This window comes from Coffea arabica, chromosome 5c, assembly GCF_036785885.1.
Source record: "Coffea arabica cultivar ET-39 chromosome 5c, Coffea Arabica ET-39 HiFi, whole genome shotgun sequence".
In the NCBI taxonomy this organism is placed as follows: domain Eukaryota; kingdom Viridiplantae; phylum Streptophyta; class Magnoliopsida; order Gentianales; family Rubiaceae; genus Coffea; species Coffea arabica.
This window is the reverse complement of record NC_092319.1, coordinates 16,759,381-16,781,752: the sequence shown is the minus strand read 5'-3', so window position 1 is coordinate 16,781,752 and position 22,372 is coordinate 16,759,381. Positions and strand designations below refer to the sequence as shown.

The window sequence follows — 22,372 nt, the reverse complement described above, 5'->3', positions numbered from 1 at the left end:
AATTGAGTAGTTCCATAAATGAACTAATGACTTTGAAAAGATTCATCAATGTATCTTCACTTAATGTCCATTCATGAATTTAGTACTTCAAGTACATGAATTGAGTGGTTCCATGTACATGAATTAAGTGGTTCCATGAATAAACTTGTGAGGACCCATAATTTTATTATTTCAAAATATTGTTAAATTGGTCATTTTAAAAATATTTCATACTCGAGTTACCCAAAAAAAAAATAATAAAATAAAAATAAAATAAAATATACTAAAGTACATGAATTTCTCAAAAATAAATTTTTCCGATTGGTTCTTTACGCGCATATTATTTTAATGCCCAAATTTATTCAAAATGAATTGCTTATCATGACTTTTATTGTTATATATATATATACTTGGATTATCATATTTTAGAGTTTTAGAATCGAATAAGTTGAATTTCCAAGTTCAAACGAGAAAACCCTTAAGTTTGACCTTTATACGCGCGCGTGCCGAAAAGGCCTCGACAGGCACATTAATTTGATTAATTGGAGATTTTAAAAACATGATATTAGACTACTAGTAATGTACTATTAATGTACTAGGGAAATTACCTCAGAGGTTTAGTGCACAAAAGTTGCAAACGAGCGCGAAAATTGGACACGCAAAGACACTAAACGGACCTAGCATGAGTTGACACTTAGACTTAACCATTAAGTCACCAATTCTCTCCACTTTCATTACAATACCTGATTTCACTCTCTCTCCTCTCGTCACTCTCTAGTTGGCCGAAGATGGGAAGAAAAAAATCTAGCCAAAATCCTCACAAACTTGCTTCAATCGACTTCCAAATTTCATCATCCATTAGAGGGCTTTGATCCTAGCTTGGAAGAGGGGGCTGTTCATCGGTTTTCTTGGAGGAATTTCGGTCAAGATTTCTGCCCTAAAGCTGTCCAACTAAGTTCTTGAGGTAACTCACTCACCCACACTTCAATCTTGCAAAATTATAGCTCAAATGGAGCAAAGGTAGCATGGGTTTGCAACCTATGGTAGAATTTGGGTTGATTGGTTGAGTAATTATGTTCTTGCAATTCCATGACATGCTCAAGGGTTTGAGGATGTTTATTGGTGACTGATGTGATGAATTAGCATGTTGTGGTTGCTGATATTGTGCTATGTTACATGTATATAGAATGAAGTTGGAAGAAGTTTAGAAATTTGGAGAAGGTACTGTCTGAAATTTCTGACTTGCTGCCGACTTTCTTGTTTGCTGCTGCCCTGTAATTTCGAAAATTTTCTGGTGCTGATTGAGCTTCCAAATTGGTGTAGATATTTTGTGCTATGTGTATTGTGGTTGTCTACCAAAAATCAACCCAAATGGTTGGTTAAATTTTGAGTTACAAGTAAAGAAGCAAAACTGGAACAAGCTCCAGAATTTTCTGACCAGCAACATTTGTGTAGCTATAACGTTTTGCTCGTTGATCGAAATTGAGTTCCGTTTATGGCATTTGAAAGTAGACTCTTAGAGCTTTAAAATGGTACCAAGCTCATTTTCTAGTTCGTCCCGAACGATTCGTGGCGAGTTTTGAAAGTTGGCTGCCTGTTTATTACTGTTCATCCGAGACTGTCCAAAAAATCCATTTTGTTGCTTGATTTTGAACCGCTTATGTCTGGATTTTGGAAATGATTTCTCTGCATAAATATATCCTTGTGAACCTAGTTTCTAACACCACCAACCGTTTTCAATTTCACTGAGAATCGAGTGAGATACGGCCTAATTAGCGAAGTGCATTAAATCTGTAAAATAGGCCAATAGTCCAGGAATTTTAGCGAACTTCAACTTTTTATTTCTTGAGCTAGGAACATCGGAATTGAGTTCCGTTTTTTTCATTTGAAACCTGGATTAGAACTTTACATTCATATCAAATTTCAAAGGCTGGTTTTGATTCTATGATTTTTAAAGAAATTCCAAAATTATTGGAAAAACTTGGACTGTTTTGACCTATCTTCAATGAATAGCAAACTTTCTTGGAGAAATTGACTTGTTTCTGATTTGATTCTTGGAAAGTGACCTTCTACAAAGTTGTTATGCTTCGAATGAAGTTTTTGACGGTGTAAAATTTTCTATTTTGGACTTTCCGAACTTCCGGACTGATTTTTCCACGAATGACTCGAAAAGTGAAAATTTCCAATTTGGACCTAAATGTTCTTTTAAGGGCCTAGGTTACATTTTTACAACTCTTAGAGCATTTCAAACCTATTTTCATGAGTTCACCTATCACTTGAGACCTCATTTGAAAGTCGGTTCCTTATGAACTGAAATACTTTGAAAACTTGAATTGTGGAGTCAAAATTGACTATTTCTTTTCTTTACACGAATACTGTATGGCCTGGAATTTGAGATACAATGCATTATTGCATACTTTCAGGATCTCAAGAGGACTTCGAGGGAACTCCTGGTGAAGCGTCTTAGAGCTAATTTCTCAAACTTTGACTTTTGATACTTGGTGAGTATCAAGTGCATGTGAAGTGTTTAAATGAAAGGATTCTTGTACTTGCTAGTTAATGAGACTAGGGCGTACTTTATCGCCCTTGTTCTCTCTTTCATGGAGTTGCTTGCTTGATAAGTGATACGTGTTACATGTGAATGCAAATGAAAGTGTTTTTCGTGAGTATTGAGCGGCAGAATGTATCATGCCCTTTTAGGGTAGGAGGTACCGCTCATCCCGTCTCAATGCTATGACCAAATCTTGTCGATTGGAGCTTCGTCTCATCGACCTAAAAGTGAACGGGGGGGACGCCCCAACCCATTGACTAGCCTTGTAACTCGAGCCGGCAAGGGCTTGGTCGAGAAACTTGGTGAACCTTGGGAAGTGTTATAGTTTGATCCAAATAAGGGGTCTTGCTAGGTATTGACGGGTATTTTACATACGTGCAAGCTAAAAAATACCGAATTACACCCGTTCACTGCAAGTATACAGATCAACTAGTAGTTTAGGGTATATATCGGGTCGATCCCACAAGGAAGAGTGAACAATTACCGGTATTACTAAAGCTTCTCTATTATTTAGACTATCAATGAATTATAAGAAATTTAACCTACTGAAATTATACAAAATAACAAATAAAAGCTCCTTAGGTTGTGGTATCCCTAACTACTCATGCAAGTGTTATATTTGGATCATTGAGTACTACATCTAAGCTAATTATGGTGTAATTTCCTAATGCAATTGAATCCTACTTTCGTAGTGAATCAATTATACTTATAACTAATCCATACCTATTCTCATGGTTATGAAATTAGTTACAAGTTCATTTCTTCAATGAAATTACATGAAATTAATCACCAAAACCCCATAGGTGCACCTCTACTCTCGTGAGTGTACTCCCCATGTTTAGCACTTATTGAACTAATGTTAAATCTCAATTTTCATTGCAGAAATAACACCTTAGATAATCACAATTAATGGCACCAGATTAATCATGATTTAAAGAGCTAAAGTGCTAAATAACTTACTCAAATCATAGCAGTTAAATAGCCAAATGATAAACACTAACAATCATAGAAAGTTCAACCAAACCCAAGGTATAAACTTTAAAGACACATATTAAATATAAATTCCAGAACTTGCATAATAACCATATTTAAGAATCCAATACAAAAGATAAAGAATTGGAGTAGAGATAACCCATATCACTTGAGTTTCAACTCCTCCATCTTCATCTCCATCTTCATCCTAATCTAGCTATTATACAAGATGGATTAACTACACTTACTACACTATCCTACACTAAGGAAATGAAAGAACTACATTTCTGCACTTCAAGTTCTCTCCCGTATGTTCCTGAATGAATGAATGAATCTCTGTCTCTGCATATAAACTCATGAAAAGTTCCTCTTCTCCCAGTCCAAATTTGCTGCTATGATTCTTCAAATCTCATTTTGTTAAGATAGTCAAAAACCATTGTTTTTGACTTGAAAATAAGCCATATTGTCTGCCATTTTGTCTTCTGAAGCATGTGCACCGAATTCCCTTGCATCTTATAGCTGGAAAGTGGTATGAACACAAGGGAAATGGCTGAGTCAAATTGCAGAATTTCGGCCAGAAAACGCGCCTACACAAAACGCGGTTACAAGTCACGTTTTGTGTACTCGCGTATTCACTTTGGCCTTACTTAATCTGCGATTTTGTCTATCATAAAGGCCGAACTAGCTTTTGTGTAAAACACCAAAGTTGTAGCCCTTTGAGTTAGATTTTCAATGCTTCAAGAATCATCCAAATTGGAGCTTTGTAGCCTGAGATATGACCGAAATACTATAGACTGGTCGGAGCTCTGTTTTCCACTTTGGACAGCTGAGTTGAATTTCGGTATTTCAACTTTTAGACTATGAAAACGGCTGAATTGGACTTTGATGTCTTCATACCAAATGTAGATATATCTCTTAGCTTCAAAATGGTACCAAGATCACCTTGATCCAATCTGTGTAGCTCCAGATATAGTCAAAATACCAAAACGTGTCAGAGTTGTTAAACCTGACTTTTCTTGCATTTTTCCTTTTACACTTCATATTTTATTTTCACCACTTTAATCCATCTTCAATCATCCAAATATCTTCCCAATGCACTTCATTTGATGATTGAATCATTAAACCTACAAAATATGAAGTTTTTTTACCATAAAAATCCATAAAATGCAATGTTTAGCCATTTTAACATAAAATGTAGTTTTTTTACCAAAACCTTAGTTATTTTAGTTATAAAACTAAATAATCAAACCAAAATTAACTAATAAAACACACTAAAAATACGTAAAATAAACTCTTATCAGGTATACTTGTTAAGTGATACCACCTACATGCTTGTTTGGTTACAGATCCAAGAGGGTGTCATGGTGGCTGGAGGTAGTAAGTGGAGTTCTACATGGATAACTGTGAAACTTGACGGAGGGTCAACTACCTGAGCTTGGATCGCGCGTGGATTAGCTCCTGAGAGCTCCCGTATCCTTTTATTGTGATTAAATTCCCTAGTTGCTTAACGTTTCGCAGTTACTTGTTACTCGAGTTATTGCTTTATATTGTGTCTTTGCTAGCATGCTTGCATGTTTTTCCCTTGGCCTCACTGAGCGTTAGCTCACCCCAATTTATTTTCCTTAACAGGTTTGGAAGTGGAAGTTCTGAGGCTTAATTAGTGACCCCCAAAAATAATTTTTCCCCACAAGGCTCGAGGCCAAAGAAAACGCTTGTATTGAGTTATTAGTGCCTGAAGGGATATCTCATATATAATTTGAATTCGATTCACTTGATAAGTATTTGATGTACACTACAAGAAATTTGGTCATTAGTAACAACATTTCTCAGCGACGAAAAAAAATTGTCACAGAATGGGGTCCTTTAACCACAATACAGAAAGTTGTCACAATTGAGTCAAGGGAGCCAATACATCAGTGACGACCTTGCATTGTCGTCACAATTCGATTCCCGCCAGGAGCCATGAAGAGAGCGGGAACTGCAACAGTGACAACTTTCTAAAAGTTGTCAGTATTAATAGCACTTTCTTTGACAACTTTGCAGCTGTTGTCACTGATAACATTGTATAGCCGTTAGTGACAACCTAGTCTTGTCACTGTTTGATTTAAAATATTGATTGCTTTTTGCAACTATTACTCCTAATTTTTTGTAATCATTATGTGTTCTCTAATGGTTTTTAACTGTTATATACTTATGAGCCTCCTTATTAGTTTAATTGCCTTGTATATGTAATAATTTCATTAGAATAAAAATAATTAAAAAATAAAAAATTCATTAGTGTAAATAAACTTATGACTACTTAACTTTTCTCTGTGACGAAAAAAATTTGTCACAAAAGTGAATCCTTTATTGACGACTTTCTAACTCATCACAAACCTCTAATGGGAGCCAACTCATTTGTGACGACTTAGAAAAGTCGTCACTAGTAAATTCCCGCCAAGATTTAGCAAGAGTGCGGGAGTGTTTAGAACACACAATAGTGACGACATTAAGAACATCATCACTATTGCTTGGACTATTTACAGACGACATTTTGTTGTCGTCACTGATCACTAAAAATAAAATTTATTAGCGACAACAATTTTTAGTGATGACAATAAGTCGTCACAAAAGGAGCTTCTTTAGTCACAACACCTAAAGTTGTCACAATTGCATCAAAGCAACTAAATGTTTAGTGACGACCCGTTATTTTCATCACAAACTACACCGCAAGAAATATGGTCATTAGTGACAACATTTTTAGTGACGACAAAAGTCGTCACAAACCGTGGTTGTTTAGTGACGACAAGGAAAGTTGTCATAATTGCTCAAAGCAACTAAGTCTTCAGTGACGACCTTGAAAAAGTTGTCACTAAAATGATCTATATAGTGACAACTTCTAATATCGTCACTGTCACTCTACCGATTCAGATTTAGTGACAAGAATTAATCGTCACTGTTTAAAGTACTTATTTCTAAGTCACTTTCATTAATTCTACTGTGCCACCCTAACTTTTGCGATTTAGCCCCAAATGTTGTAAAAAATTCCATTATGATACCTTAACTTTTACAATTTTGCCCCATATGTAGTACACCGATTTCTTTAATTCTATTATTACTCCCTAACTTTTGTAATTTAGCCCCATATATAATTCACTAATTTCATTAATTCTACTATGGCACTCTAACTTTTGCAATTTAACACCCATATGTAATACACCAATTTTATTATTTCTATTATGGCACCCTAGCTTTTACAATTTAGCCCCTATTTTTTTATTAGGAAATTGCGAATGGTATCTTGATAAACTATGCATAAATATTTTATAATTTTCTCAAACTTAAGTAATAATTTGTTATAAACTCTAAAGATATATCTTTCATTACAATAGTTATAAGGCAGGTAGGTCTTTTTATCAATGGAATAAGAAATTTATGTCAGATTTATCCTTTGTACTACATGTCAAGTAGTATTAGCAAAGGAATAACAAAGTACTACAAAGTAATTAACAAAATAGCCTTCAGGGAGTGTAGTTTATGGGCAAATGAGTATTATCTATTCAAAGTACCAACTTTTTATGGGCATTTTACTCTCAAACATATAATTTATGATAAATTTATAAATGTTTGTAAGTAAAATTCAAAAAGTGTTACACTGATTTCTTACAAAACGAAAACTGGTAGGTTATCTTTTCAATATAAATTAAATTTTTTTAAAAAAAGAAATGGCCCATAAAGTACCAACTCTTTGTGGGTTTCCTCCATTACATGAACAAATATTCTGCTCTTTATGGGCATTTCACTCTGAATCATTTAATTTATGTTAAATACATAAATGTTTGTAAGTAAAATTCAAAAAGTGTTGCACTAATATTTTTATGAGAGGGAAATTGGTAGGTTTTGTATTTAACATAAATTAAATATGTGAAAGCAAAAAAAAAAAAAAGAAATTACCCATAAATCTATGTCTTGCAAATCTATACTAGTAAAATAGTTTCAAACAAAATTAAACATTAAAATAAACTGTAATTTAGACACATTAAAATATCTGTAATTTATACACATTTTGCAACTACTACTTTGTGTTTTCTCTGTAATGAATTTTTTAACTATTGAGAACTTAAGTTTTGTCTTGCAAATCTATAGTAGTACAATAGTTTTAAACAAAATTAAACATTAAAATAAATGTTTGAAAAAGAACAAAAGTACATTTATCACTTGCAGTAATGTACGTAACAAAATTTTCTCAACCATTATCAATATTTTCACAAAAGTATTAAAAACTAGCAATTGACAATATTAAAAACTAGCAATTTAATTAGTGACGACTTTTCTTGTCATTATAATCTTGAATAAATTAGTGATAACATTATGTCATCACTAAATTTTCTTTGATTTTGATTTAACAATAATGTCTTATTAATAGCATTTGATTATTTTTAATGAAAGTCTGTTATAACCATAGAATTTGACTTTCGTTATTTTCAATTAATGATGTACTTTAGTGCTGCAATTATAAAAAATTGCAGGGCTAAAATATTTGCAAATTATAAAAGTATATTTTCACTTATATGTAATTAATAAATTTTGCCACCTATATTGATGAAAATTTGTGTTTTTGTACTAAAAAATAAAGAATAATACTATAGCAATAAAATCTATGCTTCAAACCAAATTAAAAATAAAAAAAAAGCATGATGATTGGTATCAAATGTTGGGAAAATGATTATTTTTATTGAAACTATGTTATAACGATATAAATTGAGTTTAATTATTTTGAATTACATGATGTTCTTTAGTGCTACAATTATAAGAAATTAGTATAAAATATTAGCAAATTATAAAAGTACATTTTCAATTATATGAAATTAACAAATTTTGCCACCTATGTTGATGAAAATTTTTATTTTTTGCTAAAAAAATAAAGAATAATACTATAGCATTAAAATCTATGGTTCAAACCATATTACAAATCCAGAAAAAAAACATGATTTTTGGTATCAAATGGGGGGAAAATGAGTGAAGTCAAAATTTTGATCAAATCATAGTGAAAGTGCCGCGCAACAAAAACAATATCCAAAGCAAAGCAAAGACCAAAGCAGCGGAACACATTCTGAAAACAAAAGCAACGGAACACTTGGTCTGAGTTAAAGCAACGGAACACTTGAGCAACACAAACTTTCACCGAGCTGAAACAAACAAGCTTCTGCACTGAGCACAAAACAGAGCTTCCTATACATTTTCCCCAATTTTTCCAAATCCCTACTACATTTTCTTTTCTCCTTTTTTTTTCCAATCTTTTGCCCCCTCTATTTATGTCGAGGAAGCACAGGGGAGCAAGGTGTTGGAGCTGAGAGGAAAAAGACTGAAACAAGAAGGAAAAACTGAGAAGAGAAACCGAGAGAGCCGAGAGTAAGGCTGAGAAATTCTAAGCAAAAGGAAAGGGAAAGCAGCGAGTGAAGGAGAAAACCATCGCTTTCCATCATCGGTTTCCATCATCGTTGAAGGGCAATGCTATCCGCTAAAGATCTTTCCAATCCGCTTCCTTTTTGCTGTCCAGGTATGTTACTTCTTATCTATCTGTTTGACGATGACGAGGTAGCCTTGCCATACTTATGATTTTAAGGTTCTTGGTACAGTCTATGATGAACCCATGAGGTCTTTCGTTGGATGTTTATGGTTGCCCTCTTATGTTTTGACAGGCCAAAATCAGAAAAATCACATAAATTTCTTGTTTCAACGTTCCATTCCTTTACTTGTGGTAGTGATTAATGGTTTTGTTAGAACCCCTGCAACACGATGAAACCTTTTGCTTGTTGCAATTGTTTCCGGTACTTTTTTTTTTTAATCTTTTTTTGCCTTTCGGTCGCTGAGATAGCGTTTGATGTGATGCTGTGTTTGTTGTTTGATCCAAAGGTTTTAACTTTCTCCAATCTGGTAAGCCAAAGACTACATCTTTGGTCCTATTTGCATAACCTGGGTCTGTTAGGGCCTTTGGAGTCCAATCGAAGGATGCGCTGCGACAAGCTCGAAGTTATCGGCTTGTTGCAGCAGTCTTTTCTTTCTGGGATTGCTAAAGTTGTGGTTTCATTTGATAATTTTGTTTTCGTTTGCAACTGGAGTGGGATACTATGAACATATCAGCTATCAGGGCTGTGTTTAGAAAGTCATTAGCCTTGAACTAAAGGCACACTGTCCTCTTTTCCCATTCCCTCGCTGTTATGCGAGCAATTCCAGTAGCTGAGAGTTGCTGCAACAAGGACGGTGCTCCTTGTCCTGCTGCAGCAATGTAGACAGATTAGAGCCCTATTCTCTATTGCAGCAATAAAAATTTTGATCTTTTGAATTGTTGAAGTTTCTGGAATGGTTTGAATTTCCTTTTTGGTTGGTTTGTTGTTTGAAAATAATCTCATATATGAGTATGCTACGATTTAAAACAGCAATCAGTAAGCCTGCTACCTTCTGTTGTGCTCCTGTTCGTTCACTTGTTTAAGTAACTGTTTTCTTACGTTTCTGTGGAGTTTTGCTTAAGAGCCCGTTTGAGAGATTTTGACTTGCTTTACCATGAAACAAGACTTTCACTGCTATTTTCCTTTTCATAATGCCGACCAAGTGTGAGTGTTAACTTGTTAAGTGAACTCCCATAGGTAAATTCAGAACTGGTGGAGACCTTTTGAATGAATTAGAATTTGCAAACTTTCACTTTGTTAGCTCTTATCCTCTTGTATGTACAACATGGCATTTTGATTATGAGTTTACGAAAGTTAATGTCGGTTTGGCTGCTGAGTCTGTTTGGGTTTGAGCTGCAATTGTTGCAGCAGAAAGAGCTTGCTTTGTGGGAGCAAAGAAAGCTTCGGTCTGTCGGAGCCCAGAAACTTTTAGGAAATTTTAGGAACCTGAAGTTTTGAATGCTCCTTTGTTCTTTCTTAAAGTTGTGCTTTGTATCTTTTGATGGGGAGTTTTTGATAATAGCATTTTTTGGGGCTGATGTGACCTGTTTTTGGGTAACTTGTGGTCAATGTGGATTGTTTTTTGGTAATAGCTGGTAATAGCATTTTTTGGGGCTGATGTTATGCATCATTGTAGACTATTTTTTGTTATAGTTGTGTAGTCCAGATAGTAAATAACAATTTATGGATACTCGCACCAAGAAAAGGAAAAAGAAAGAAAAAATGTCTTATGTCTAGGACCCATAATAACTCAATCACAGCAAATGCTGGATGAAGACTGTCCTTATTGAGGAAATATTTCACTCGTTTTCTTCTTATTTTTATCTTGGATTTGTGTATCAATTTGCTTTCAAAGCAAATCCAGATTAAAAAAAATGGGATGTTGACAACTCCTACATCTATTGAGCAGCAAAATACTACTCCTACTTCAGTACAAGTCGGATCTAACCAGTCCATTGGTTGTGGAAGTGACTGGAATAATGAGAGAGATGATGTTCAACAGAATGATACCGGTATATGAGATTTACTTGTAATTTATATTACACAGCTAATTTCATTTCAGATTTTTCCACTCACATTCATAACTGTGTACTATGTTTTGGGTAGGTGGTATCAATGTAACTAGGAAAAGAGGATATACTCGCAATATTGCACTGTCCAAGGAAAAGAAGGCCGGCAAAAAGGTAAAAGTCCAGGTCTCTGAAGTTAGTGGAAGAGTAATTGGAGAAGGGGCACAACAGTACATCTCAGAGGCAAGTTGTGTCATTCGTAAATATGGCAAATGGAAAGCAGAAAAATGGTCCAAACTCCAAGAATCTGATAGAGAAGGAATGCTAAAACTTGTTAACGTAAGTGAAATTGTTTTGAAGGCTTGTTTTTCTTCTTGACTTGGTAACAACTAGTTCTGCAACAGGTCATTTATGTACTTTTTCTGACATTTACAATAAATTTTTTACTCATATTTCAGAATAGTTTTGCTTATGATGAAGGAGAACATGTTAAGCCAGCACTTCTTAAGCAGTTAAATACACAGTACAGAAGTCGACGATACAATTTTCACAAGATTTTCAAGAAATTTAGTACAAAAGAGGAAGCACTTGCAAATTGTCCACAATATGTTGAAGAATCTGATTGGATTTACCTTTGTGACTATTTCTGTAGTCTAAATTTTATGGTATAGAGGCCGACTTTTGATCATTTACTATTGTTCTTTCTCATGTTTTTTGTGTGTTAAATTTTGATCACGGCTGAACTTGATAAGTGCAGAAGATAAGTGAGAGGAACAAGATCAATAGATCAAAGCAAAAAACTGCTCATACAGCTGGAACAAAATCCTTTCTTCGTCATAAAGCTGACCGGGTATTTGATTATCTTGAAGACATGTCTTTTGGATTGTTTAGGCAGGTTATTTAACTTCTTATTGTAACAGGAAGCACAAGAAGGGAGGGAAGTTGGACCAATAGAACTTTATGACATCACCTATTACAGCAAGAAGAAGAATGCAATGGTTGACGAAACATCTGCTATGAACTTAGTAAGAAAAATGGAATTGGTACTCTAATATTGTTGTACAACTCTTATGAAAGTCTAACTTCAGAATTTACCTTTGTGACAGAGCATGATGAAGGAGAAAAAGTTGGAATCTGAATCCAGTGGTGCAAATAGGACTGAAGAAGACATTTCCATTGAAGTAACTGGACGTGTAACCGGATACGTACATGGCCGTGGTCCCTCCAAAGCTGGAATAATTGCCCAAAAGCTTGCAGAGATAGATGATTTCAAGAAAAGAGCAGAACAAGCGGAGAAGCGCTCAGCTGAGTTGGAAATAACGGTCCAATCTCAACAACAACTTATGGAGAAGCTTGTGAACCAGCAAAGTGAAATGCAGAACCAACAAAGTGAAATGCAAGATCTCCTTAAATCTTTGAAAGCACAGCTGCAAGCCAACAAGTAAGACGATGAAGGCACATCTGAACGAACTGATTGGTAAGCAATTTTCAACTATATATACTTGTCTAAATAGATATAATGGCTGCTATGGTTTAAAGTTAACATAAGTTATTGCAAATTAGTTATTGGTAGGTGACAATATTAACTTGTAATATCAAGACTGAGGAGGGACATTTAAGAATTACTTCTGTCAACACAAGGTTCTAATCAGATGGTGTTTTGATCCTAGGAGTACATTTGTGGCTTTATCATAGCTTTGTTATCATGAAACAATAACATTACACAAAAAAAAAGCTTCAATAGTGTTTCTGTTTCATGATATTAATTTGAGGAGCACAGAAGGGCTAAAGAATAGAAAAGATTATTATTGTCATTTGGCCAATGAGTTAGCTAAAAACTTTTCATGGCCAATGAGTTAGCTAAAAACTTTTGACGGAACAAGATATACAGTCCCAAGTGTTAAGTGAACAATTTAATCAATCTCCGACTTGTGTTGGGTTGGGAGAATACTGCATTTGATTACGTGAACATTTTATCAATCGCTGACTTGTATTGTAAGATTACTGATTTGATTACATGACTATTCTAAAAGGAATATTCCTCTTGTATAGCAGAGTGGTAGTATAGTAGTGATGGACGAACAAAACAGAAGATTTATTCATCTTTGACAGTATTTTGATAGATTAAAGAAACATTGCTGATGCCAAAATTGGTCTTCATTTGTGACAAACCTCCTCTTTACAACCGTTAACACTCCTCGTTCTTTAGTAGTCAACCAAGGCATCTTGTGTAGTAGATAAGGCCTGCAATTATCACAGTTCCCAGTTTTTCCCTGTTTCCATCCATTGCAGCAAAAGCATATAATTTCTTGACATCCAGGCAAAATTTGCAGAAACAAGATTTTTCTACCCCACCGATGTCTTCAGCAATCAAATTCGGATCATCAATCCAATCCACCAACTCTTTCCTCCTACACACACTCCTATGCACTAATTTTTTTTTTCCACAGACCATCAATCCATTTACAATCCTCCGGATGGCATGCAGGGTGGAATCCGATTCAGCTCTACAGACTTCAGTTCTAAAGATTGCTTTTTCTTCATTGGGGTAAACAGTTTTGTTATGTCTTACCAGCCATGAGAAGAACTGCCACCTACCTACCTAGTCCTCCTTGCTCACCTGTTACACATACTCTCCCCTTCTCCATCTTCTCCCCTTCCATTAATTTGTGTCCGTCTAGCCTTTAATACCAGTATAGTACTGTTTGGTCTCTCTGCAGTGGATTGTCAGTTTCAACTTGAAGAATTAATGTATTTCTAGTATAATATTTCACTTGAAGAATACCAGTATAGTACATGCGAAATGTATTTCCTTCAAGTAGTTAAAGGGAATCTTCCTTGTTAGTTAGACTGTTGTGCTGAGTCAACAATCAAGTAGTTATTTTGTTATTCTTGAGCTGTATAAGAATGCAGAAATCTGGATTGGGCAACATGGAAAAATCATTTTGAATAATATCTCTCTTTCTTCTTCCTCAAGTCTAGTTTCTCTCCCCCTTATCACTCTATTTCTGCTGCAATTGCTGCATTCATTACGGTGGTATCAGATTAGTGAATGCTTGTTACTTTTGTTGTTTATTTAGCAATTAGAGACTGTTTTGCTTTTGTCACCTGATAACTTTACTAATAACTTTACTACTTTATTGCAGATATATTGCTCATTTTGGAGGTTTCGAAGAAGATTAGCAGTACGGCTTACATGTCGGCACAAAAACTGTGGTTATAGTGCTGTCTTAAGTTTAGAAAATGTTTCAGAAGCGCAGGAAATGTTTTGGGATTTGGAATATGTTTTTTAGTGCAGCCTTGACTTATATGAGTAGTATTTGTTCTACTCAAACTTATGAAACTATTTGTACTATGATGTTCCACTTATTTATGACATTTGAATATTTAATATATTATTTTGGCATATTCTATTGTAACGGTGCCTACATTTGTTATTTATTAAACATTGCTGATATTTTCTTTTTTTAGATATTATTGTAGTAGGAAAGTCATGTGTAAGGTGTTGTAGGCAGGATGTCTTTATTGACAATTGTTATTGTCACTCAATCAAAACTGTCTATTGATAAGGGAATGTTGCCACAGTTGATCAGGGGTTTATTGACAACAAAGTCGTCACTAATTCCCCTATGCCCTCACTATCGTCCCTTCATGCATCACTTGCATCACTGACAAGAGAAGGTGTTGTCACTAGATTATAGCTTTTACTGATGACATATGTTGTCATAAAAAGTTTCATTCACTGACGACTCTAAGGTCGTCACTATATAATTTCATCTTTTACTGACGACATAGATTGTCATAAAAAAGGTTCTATTTACTGACGACTTTAAAGTCGTCACTATATACTTTTACCGACGGAGATTCAGTGACGACCTTGTGACAACTGAAATGTTGTCAATAATGGTCATCAGTGACGACTTTTTGATTATTTGTGACGAAAAGTAGTTATCACTGATGACCAAAATTCTTGTAGTGGTAATTATTTGAGAACTGAGGACTTTTGTCTTATTCGGAGAATAATACCCTTACTTGAAATTTGTAATGTATCTTATCTCGTTCTAAGTTTGAAAAATGTTATTTCGTTTATTCTTGAGGTTGTACCCTATGTTATTGGATATGAGTGATGTATTTTAATTAAGAATTGTAGTGAGTCCCGGCGAGAGTTGGGCAGGCGGTCCGCCGAGCCCTTTGGTTCGTCTTAGGGGGAGGTGGGGCTGTCACAAAACCAATGAACTTGAAAGATACATTAATGTATCAATGAATTTTGTAGGAAATGCATAAATCAATCTTCTAGACATGACATTCAAAAATCATGTCACAAGTCATGATTAATTTTTGTAGTACAAACTAATTTTCCAACACAATATCCCAATACATGAAGACGATTCTATTGTCCAGAAAGATTGTCAATTTGACAGCCAAAACAACCTTTATCTCCGCCTCTATAAGCCTGTAAACACAGCCAATCCTTCCATAAAACTACCAGTTGTTTATTTCCTTCACGGCAGAGGCTTCTGTGTGGGCTCATTTACATGGCCTAACAATCATAATGCCTGCCTACGCCTAGCTTCGGGACTACAAGCCCTTGTAGTTGCACCAAACTACAGGTTGGCCTCGGAGCATAGACTTCTAGCTGCAATGGATGATGCAGTAGCTTCTCTCAAGTGGCTTCAAGCTCAAGCAATCTCAGATAGGCTTCCTGGTCATGAATATGATACATGGTTGCATGATCGGGTGGTTGACTTTGATCAGTTTTAAATAATCAGTGACTCTTCCGGTGGCTATATGGCTCACAATTTGGCCATTCGGCATGGGCCTGGTTCGCCGGTGTTAGCCCCTGTTTGTGTACGTGGTTATGTGCTGATGGCACCATTCTTTGGTGGCACACTGAGAACCAAGTCTGAAGCAGAGGGGATGCCTGAACCACTCTTTAATGTGGAGATTCTTGATAGGTACTATTGTAACTAGCGTGACGCTTAAATGTTCAATTAACTCCAAATCCAATTCTATAGCGCTGATCAATGTTCCATAGCATATGCAAATATAGTGCAAAATTTAGTATAGCAGCCTCATGAATGTATGTATTGTACAGTAGTTAGAACCTAGTTAGAAACTAATTTGCTAAAGTTATTACTCATAGCGACAATGTTATATAGAAGTTGACACAAGTTCAGTCTTCAAATGTATAACTTCATGCACTTCTTTTCTGGTTGAAGTAACAAATATTTGAAAGAAATATTATGCAAAATCTGAAGGTTCACTAGTGCATGTCAGGTGCATAATTAATTAATACAAAATAGATATTCTACTGTTAGGTCTGGTCCCAAGAAATTGAGCAACAAGGATAATATAGGGGGTGTTTGGAACCCAAGTTTTTGAGCAAGTTTGTTTGCTACTAGTTTTTATACAACTTTTGCTACAGGAACCCAAAAAACTTCCAAAAAACTTTTTCACTCCCTTGTTAAACTTTCAGCAAAACGACGTCGTTTTGCCGCATCTTTTGTTTTGAAACCCCAAAACACTTTGCCCGACAGAAGCGGTACCCTCCTATACGCAAAAACTTTCCTCGATTTTGAGCTCACGGAAGCGGTGCCCTATACAGCGGGTTAGCGGGCTCACCTGAGCAACTCGGCCATAGGACGTGGAGTGATCGGAGCTTGGAGTGAGGCGTGAGGGTTGGTGCTGCAGCTCTGTATTGCAACAGTGTAGACGCGTGAGAAGCTAGGGCTCGAGGTTCGGCGAAGAACAAATTCATCCCCTCCCCCGCAACTGCTCCTCCTCTGACAAACGGCTGTGCCAGTCCGTTTGCCACAATTCTGCTGTGCTTCCATTTAGGTAAGTTTCCTTCAGCCAGTAGCTTAGATTTGAGGAAGGCACGCATCGATTTTTTGCCTCTGAAACCGCGGCATTCCAGAAGCAATTTTTGGGATTTTTTTTTGTTGATTAGTCACTTTGTATGGCGTGCTGCGCTAATTGATTCTTTATTGTTTTGGTATTAAATAAGCCAACATTTGGAGAAAGGCTGAGTTAATTGCCCTCCATTGGAATGTTACACTTGGTCTCAAGTTCGGACAGAGTTGAAAGCTCTGTGTTGATTAATTTGGGTAATGTGTTAATTAATTCTTTAACATTGGTCTGTGAGAATTAATTTGGGTGCTGCGTTGATTAAAGGTTTTTCACATAATTGATTGCTCTGTGTTGCTCTGTTGCTCCGGGCCAAGATTGAGCAAGTATTTGAAGGAGTTTTAAAGGCTTTGATTGGTCTTGGTGGGATATGAGGTTCAGCTGAGGAGTCCCTTGGGTTACTTGTTCTTGTTATCCTTGCTGTCTTTGCTGTTGTTGAAAGCGTTTCTTTTGCTTGATTGGTGAATTTCCCGGCAATTGTGAGATTTTGGAAATAGTTTTTCTTTTTCAAGATTAGTTTGACAAGCTTCCATTTGATAAAGACAAGCCTTGGACAATGATTTTTTAGACGAATGAACTTGAATAATGAGATTGCCAATGGATAGTGAATTTAATTGTTTGTGTGTAAATTTAATAGAATTTAGGTACATTAACGAGGTCCTAATAGTACTGAATAAAAAAATTCATTTTTTATGATTGAAATTTCTTGGAGACTAATAACTAAGAAAAACAAATTTTTAATAGAGTTCTGATTTTTCTAATTAGTTTCGAATCGCTTGATACACACTTTCCATCAGTAATGTATACTCCTGCTTGTTGTCGCTCCTTCTATTTACTTTGAAAAAAATAGAAGGGTTGAGGTCCCAATTAAGCGAGGGCGTTGATTAGGCAAACTATTTATTTTACCTAACTATTTATTGTACCTAAATCAATCAATTATTTCTTGCTCTGTAATAAGAACGCAAAGGGTAGATAGGGATGCCAATTTGAAGATGAGTTGGTGAACTATACAAGCCACCACGTTCCTATCTACCTATGAAATTTGCATACTCACTTGAGTATCCTTCAACTTACATCCTTTAGTTTTTACTAGTATCATTTATTTGCAATGTGGTGACTGGTATAACTTCTAAACACTCGCCCAAACTAGAAATCTTTTATTTCTCAGTGTCTTGTTTAATTTATTTATTATTTACTATAATTATTTATGTTTCTTGGGTTTGCAACCCAAACTAGAAGGATTCCTTTCAAAAGACTTTTCACTTAAATTGTGTGCTTATTGAGGCTTTGACAAATTAATTCATGAGTAGTAGTAAAGTTTTCATGCCTTCATGATTTAGGTGAAATAGGGGGTTAGCGGAATTAGTTCAAATTCTACTGTTTGCTTAGTAAAGTGGATGGTTTTTCATTTATTCCTTGCACGTATTTTTCTGTTCTATATAGAGGTTGGTAATTTTGCTGCATTCTAATTAATTTGAGATATAGGCATACATTCATTCTTACATTGTTAACAGGTTTATGCCGCCGCGCACTAGATCCATTTCTAGAGGTTTGTTTTGGGGTATTTTGACTTTCACTTGCATGTATTTTTCTGGTAGATATTGTAAGGGCTAATTTTCACTTTACTTCACAGTCGGAAAACTCAAACTTCCTGTTTCTGTTACGACTGCTTGGTCCGAGCGTGGAGAGAACGATTTACAGCTTTGCATCACCAATTACTTCAAGGTATTATTGAATTCGTCTCTTTTCACAACCCTTTCACTAATATATTGAATTAACTATTTTGTATGTCCCATTTTCATGGCTGCCCTGGTTGGAAATTGGTATTATTTGCATCTGATTCAAGGGATTTACTTTAATATTTTGCCATATATCTGTTTTGGGGCTAAGATGCTATTCAATTTCTGTTTAGCGTCTGTAATAGTCAATTTTCGCTAATCCTTATTTGTCCTACATAAAGCATAAAAAACCAATGGCCGGTAAGGTTGGTTCATCGAGGCAAGGTCGAGCCCAATTTCCAATGGAGCGAGAGGTTGAATTTGCGGAGTACTTGGTTGAATTAAAACGGGCTAATAGAATTAACAAGGGCAACTTAAAGAGTGAGGTGTTCCCGGCAATTGTTGATAAATTTGCCAAAAAGGGATGCCACTTTGATGGATCTCAAATCAAGGCGAAGTATTATGCTCTACGCCATCTGACTCAAGAATACAATCACATGCGAATGAGGGTGACTGGGGCCGGATGGGATCCCCTCCTCCAGACTGTAACCATGGATGAAACCAAATGGCAAGATGTGATTAAGGTATTCCATTTAATTTTTTCTTTTCTATCACATAAGCTTATAAAGTATAAAAACAATTTTAGATATATCCTCTGTGTTAATTTTGGCTTTAAATGTGTAGGAGAATCCATCTTTTGAGGCTTACCACAACAAAGATTGCCGTGTCTTCTACATATTGTCGGAGGTGTTTGACAAAATGGATGCCCAAGGCCGATACACAAGGGACTCAAACCAACCACCAGTTGACATCAATGACGAGATAAGAGCGAGGCAAGGTCAAGCTTTCTCCAATATCAACCTCTAGGGTACGGAGCACGTGGACCTGACTGATGAAATGACGTCTCCTGTGCAGTCAACTGGGAAATCGGATGCCCAACATTCAAAAGGCAAAGGCAAAGGGAAAAGGAAGACTCTAGAATCTTCATCCGCCAAAGACGGCAACCTCCCGCCTGGTCTAAGTCGCACCTCATACAATAATGCCATATCTTGGATGGATGCGACGTTTGCTTCCGATCGGAGCACGTCCCAGAGCGTAGATGCCCCACCTCCCCCACCTGCTGCTACTACAGCTCCTCCTGTGCCGATTTACGTGGATGATGACCCGTACTCAATGGCAAAGGCACGTGCAGCCTTGGACGCAATTATAGGCTTGCCAGATAAAGTAGCTGTAAAAGCAGCTGTTAAGTTGGCTGATTCCGTAGATCATCGGATGATGTTTTTGACTCAGCCGAGTGAGGCTAGGAAGCGGTTGTATGCATTGACGATTGGGGGGGTGAACTAGATGATTGAGGCCTGCATGTGCCTAGGGGGGGTTAAGCACTAGTTGGAAGGGCTTTCTTTGCATGCTTTAATGACGCTAGATTTGTATTTGTGATTGATGGATGCTGGTTTTCCCTGTTGGGAAACGAATTTGCACTTTGGTTGTTTCATTCATTTTAAAACTTACCATAATGTTTCACCATTTCTTTAATATTTGACTTTTCGAGTTGACGAATAATAAATAGGAGTCTTTCTTTAATATAAGAGTTGATTCTCTAATGATCAAATTCCTAGCTTGTTCCTCATTTGGTGCTTATGTATCACTTGTTATCAAGGTGCAGGTGTTTTGCCCAAACAGAGCGTAAATGGCTAGGGCTCAGCCAAATTTTGGAGTGAATTTGGATGATCCAGATGATGCAAGACAAGCCGCAACTGCTGTATTAATACTATCGTGGCACTTTCAAACACATCAGGTTCCAAGGACAAGGCAGTTAGTCCATACATGCCCTTTCACTAGTCAGGGTTGGGTTGACGACTTGTTGGGGGGAAAGTGCATCAGGATGCTTAACAACATGCGCATGAATGTGCCCACATTCATTCAACTCTGCCGGATATTGCGTGAAGGTGAATACATTATTAAGGGCCCCTGTGATAAAGTGACTTTAGAGGAAGGAGTGACAATTGCCTTATATGGGCTGAGCCATGATTTGACACAAAGAGTGTTAGGTGAGCGATTTCAGCATTCCACTGAGACCATTCATCGACACGTGCGCCGCCTGTGCCAAGCTTTAGTCCGATTAGCACCTATTGCTATCCGACATAGGGACTTGGATGCTACTCATCCTCGGATTCGGAATAATAGAAGGTTTTATCCCTGGTTTAAGGTAGGTGCCCGCATCTTAAAACTAATAAGTTTCGAAATGCAAGTTTAATTTATCACGTATTCAATATGTAGGATTCCATTGGGGCTATTGATGGAACACATGTCTCGGCAAGCGTGCCAAGGGGGGAACAGGATGCCTTTTGTAACAGAAAAGGCACGCTTTCACAAAATATTTTAGCCGTATGTGACCACGATATGAGATTCGTTTATGTCTGAGCTGGTTGGGAAGGGAGTGCCCATGATAGTCGTGTCTTATTGGATGCTATTTCCAATCCGGATGCAGCATTTCCAACCGGCTGGAAAATATTATGCAGTTGATGCAGCGTACAGACACATGCCAGGATTCATGGCCCCTTTTAAGAGTGGACCAAGAGGAAGATCACAGACGACACAGAAAGGATTATTTAATCGCCGCCATTCTTCGATTCGGAATATAATAGAGAGGACGTTTGGGGTATGGAAAATGAGGTTCAAAATTCTGGATGGTCCTATGAAAAACTATCCCATTGAGGCACAGAGGAACATTGTAGTGGCGTGCTGCGTATTACACAATTTCATTTGAGAGATGCAGCCATACGACGTCTACTTATCGGATGAAGTTAATATGGATGGCGGAGGTACCGAGGGAGCTCAAATGCCACAATTACACGTCACTCCAGAAGCACTCCATGATTGGAAGGAATTACGAAATGCAATGGCTGATTACATGTACCTTTACCGAAATGAGTAGTATATGGTTGCGACGCTTGATTTCCACGAGCCCGAACTTGCTCTCAATTGCATAACATGACACTTTTTTTTTGAATATTTGGGATGAATATTTGGTACTGTAAAATTTAAGCCTTCTGGTCAATGTTGGGTTAACGGATACTGATAAGGGTTTATTTTACGTATTTTTAAGTACATTTTATTAGTTAATTTAAGTACGTTTTATTATACTCTTTACAATGTTTTGGTATTTTATATCATTTTGGTGTGATTATACGTTTATATTATTTGTTTGAGTTATTTTGTTATTTTTCATTTGTAGATATTGGACATGGAGGCAAAGATGACCAAATGAAGTGAAAAAGGCGAAGTTGGCTTCTGGGTGGAAAGCAACTTGGCTTCCGGGTTGACAAAAATGTAATCCTAATTTTGATATAGTAATATAGAGCACAATTTTTGGATAAAGGGAAAAAAAATTAGGGAGGGAAGTTAATATTTAACACCTAAAAAAAATTTTGTTAAAAAATTTAAAAAATCGCTACAGTAAAGTTTTTAGAAAACTTATACAGTAAAGTTTTTTCTACTACTTCTACAGTGATCTACAGTAAAGTTTTAGACAAACTCCCAAAAAACTCAGGTTCCAAACAGGCCCATAGTTATTAGCAATCCAGTAAAGACAATAACAAATCAAATAAATCAAATAGAGAAACACAGAATGATTGTTGGCAGCCCAGTAAAGACACAAACAAATCAAATAAATCAAACAGAGAAACACAGAATTTTACATGGTTCGGTTGAACTAACCTACGTTCACCGGCAAAGGGGTAAGCAAATTTACTATAACATAAAAAGAGTACAAAAAGCATCCAAAACTCAAAATACAAAAGAGTCTAA

At 36.2% G+C, this 22,372-nt stretch overlaps 1 pseudogene; it reads left to right on the top strand.

The window, feature by feature from the left end:
* Positions 1 to 12,049: 12,049 nt before the first annotated feature.
* The window catches only part of LOC140007225 (strigolactones hydrolase CXE15-like), a 28,872-nt pseudogene continuing 18,549 nt past the window's right edge, over positions 12,050 to 22,372 (top strand).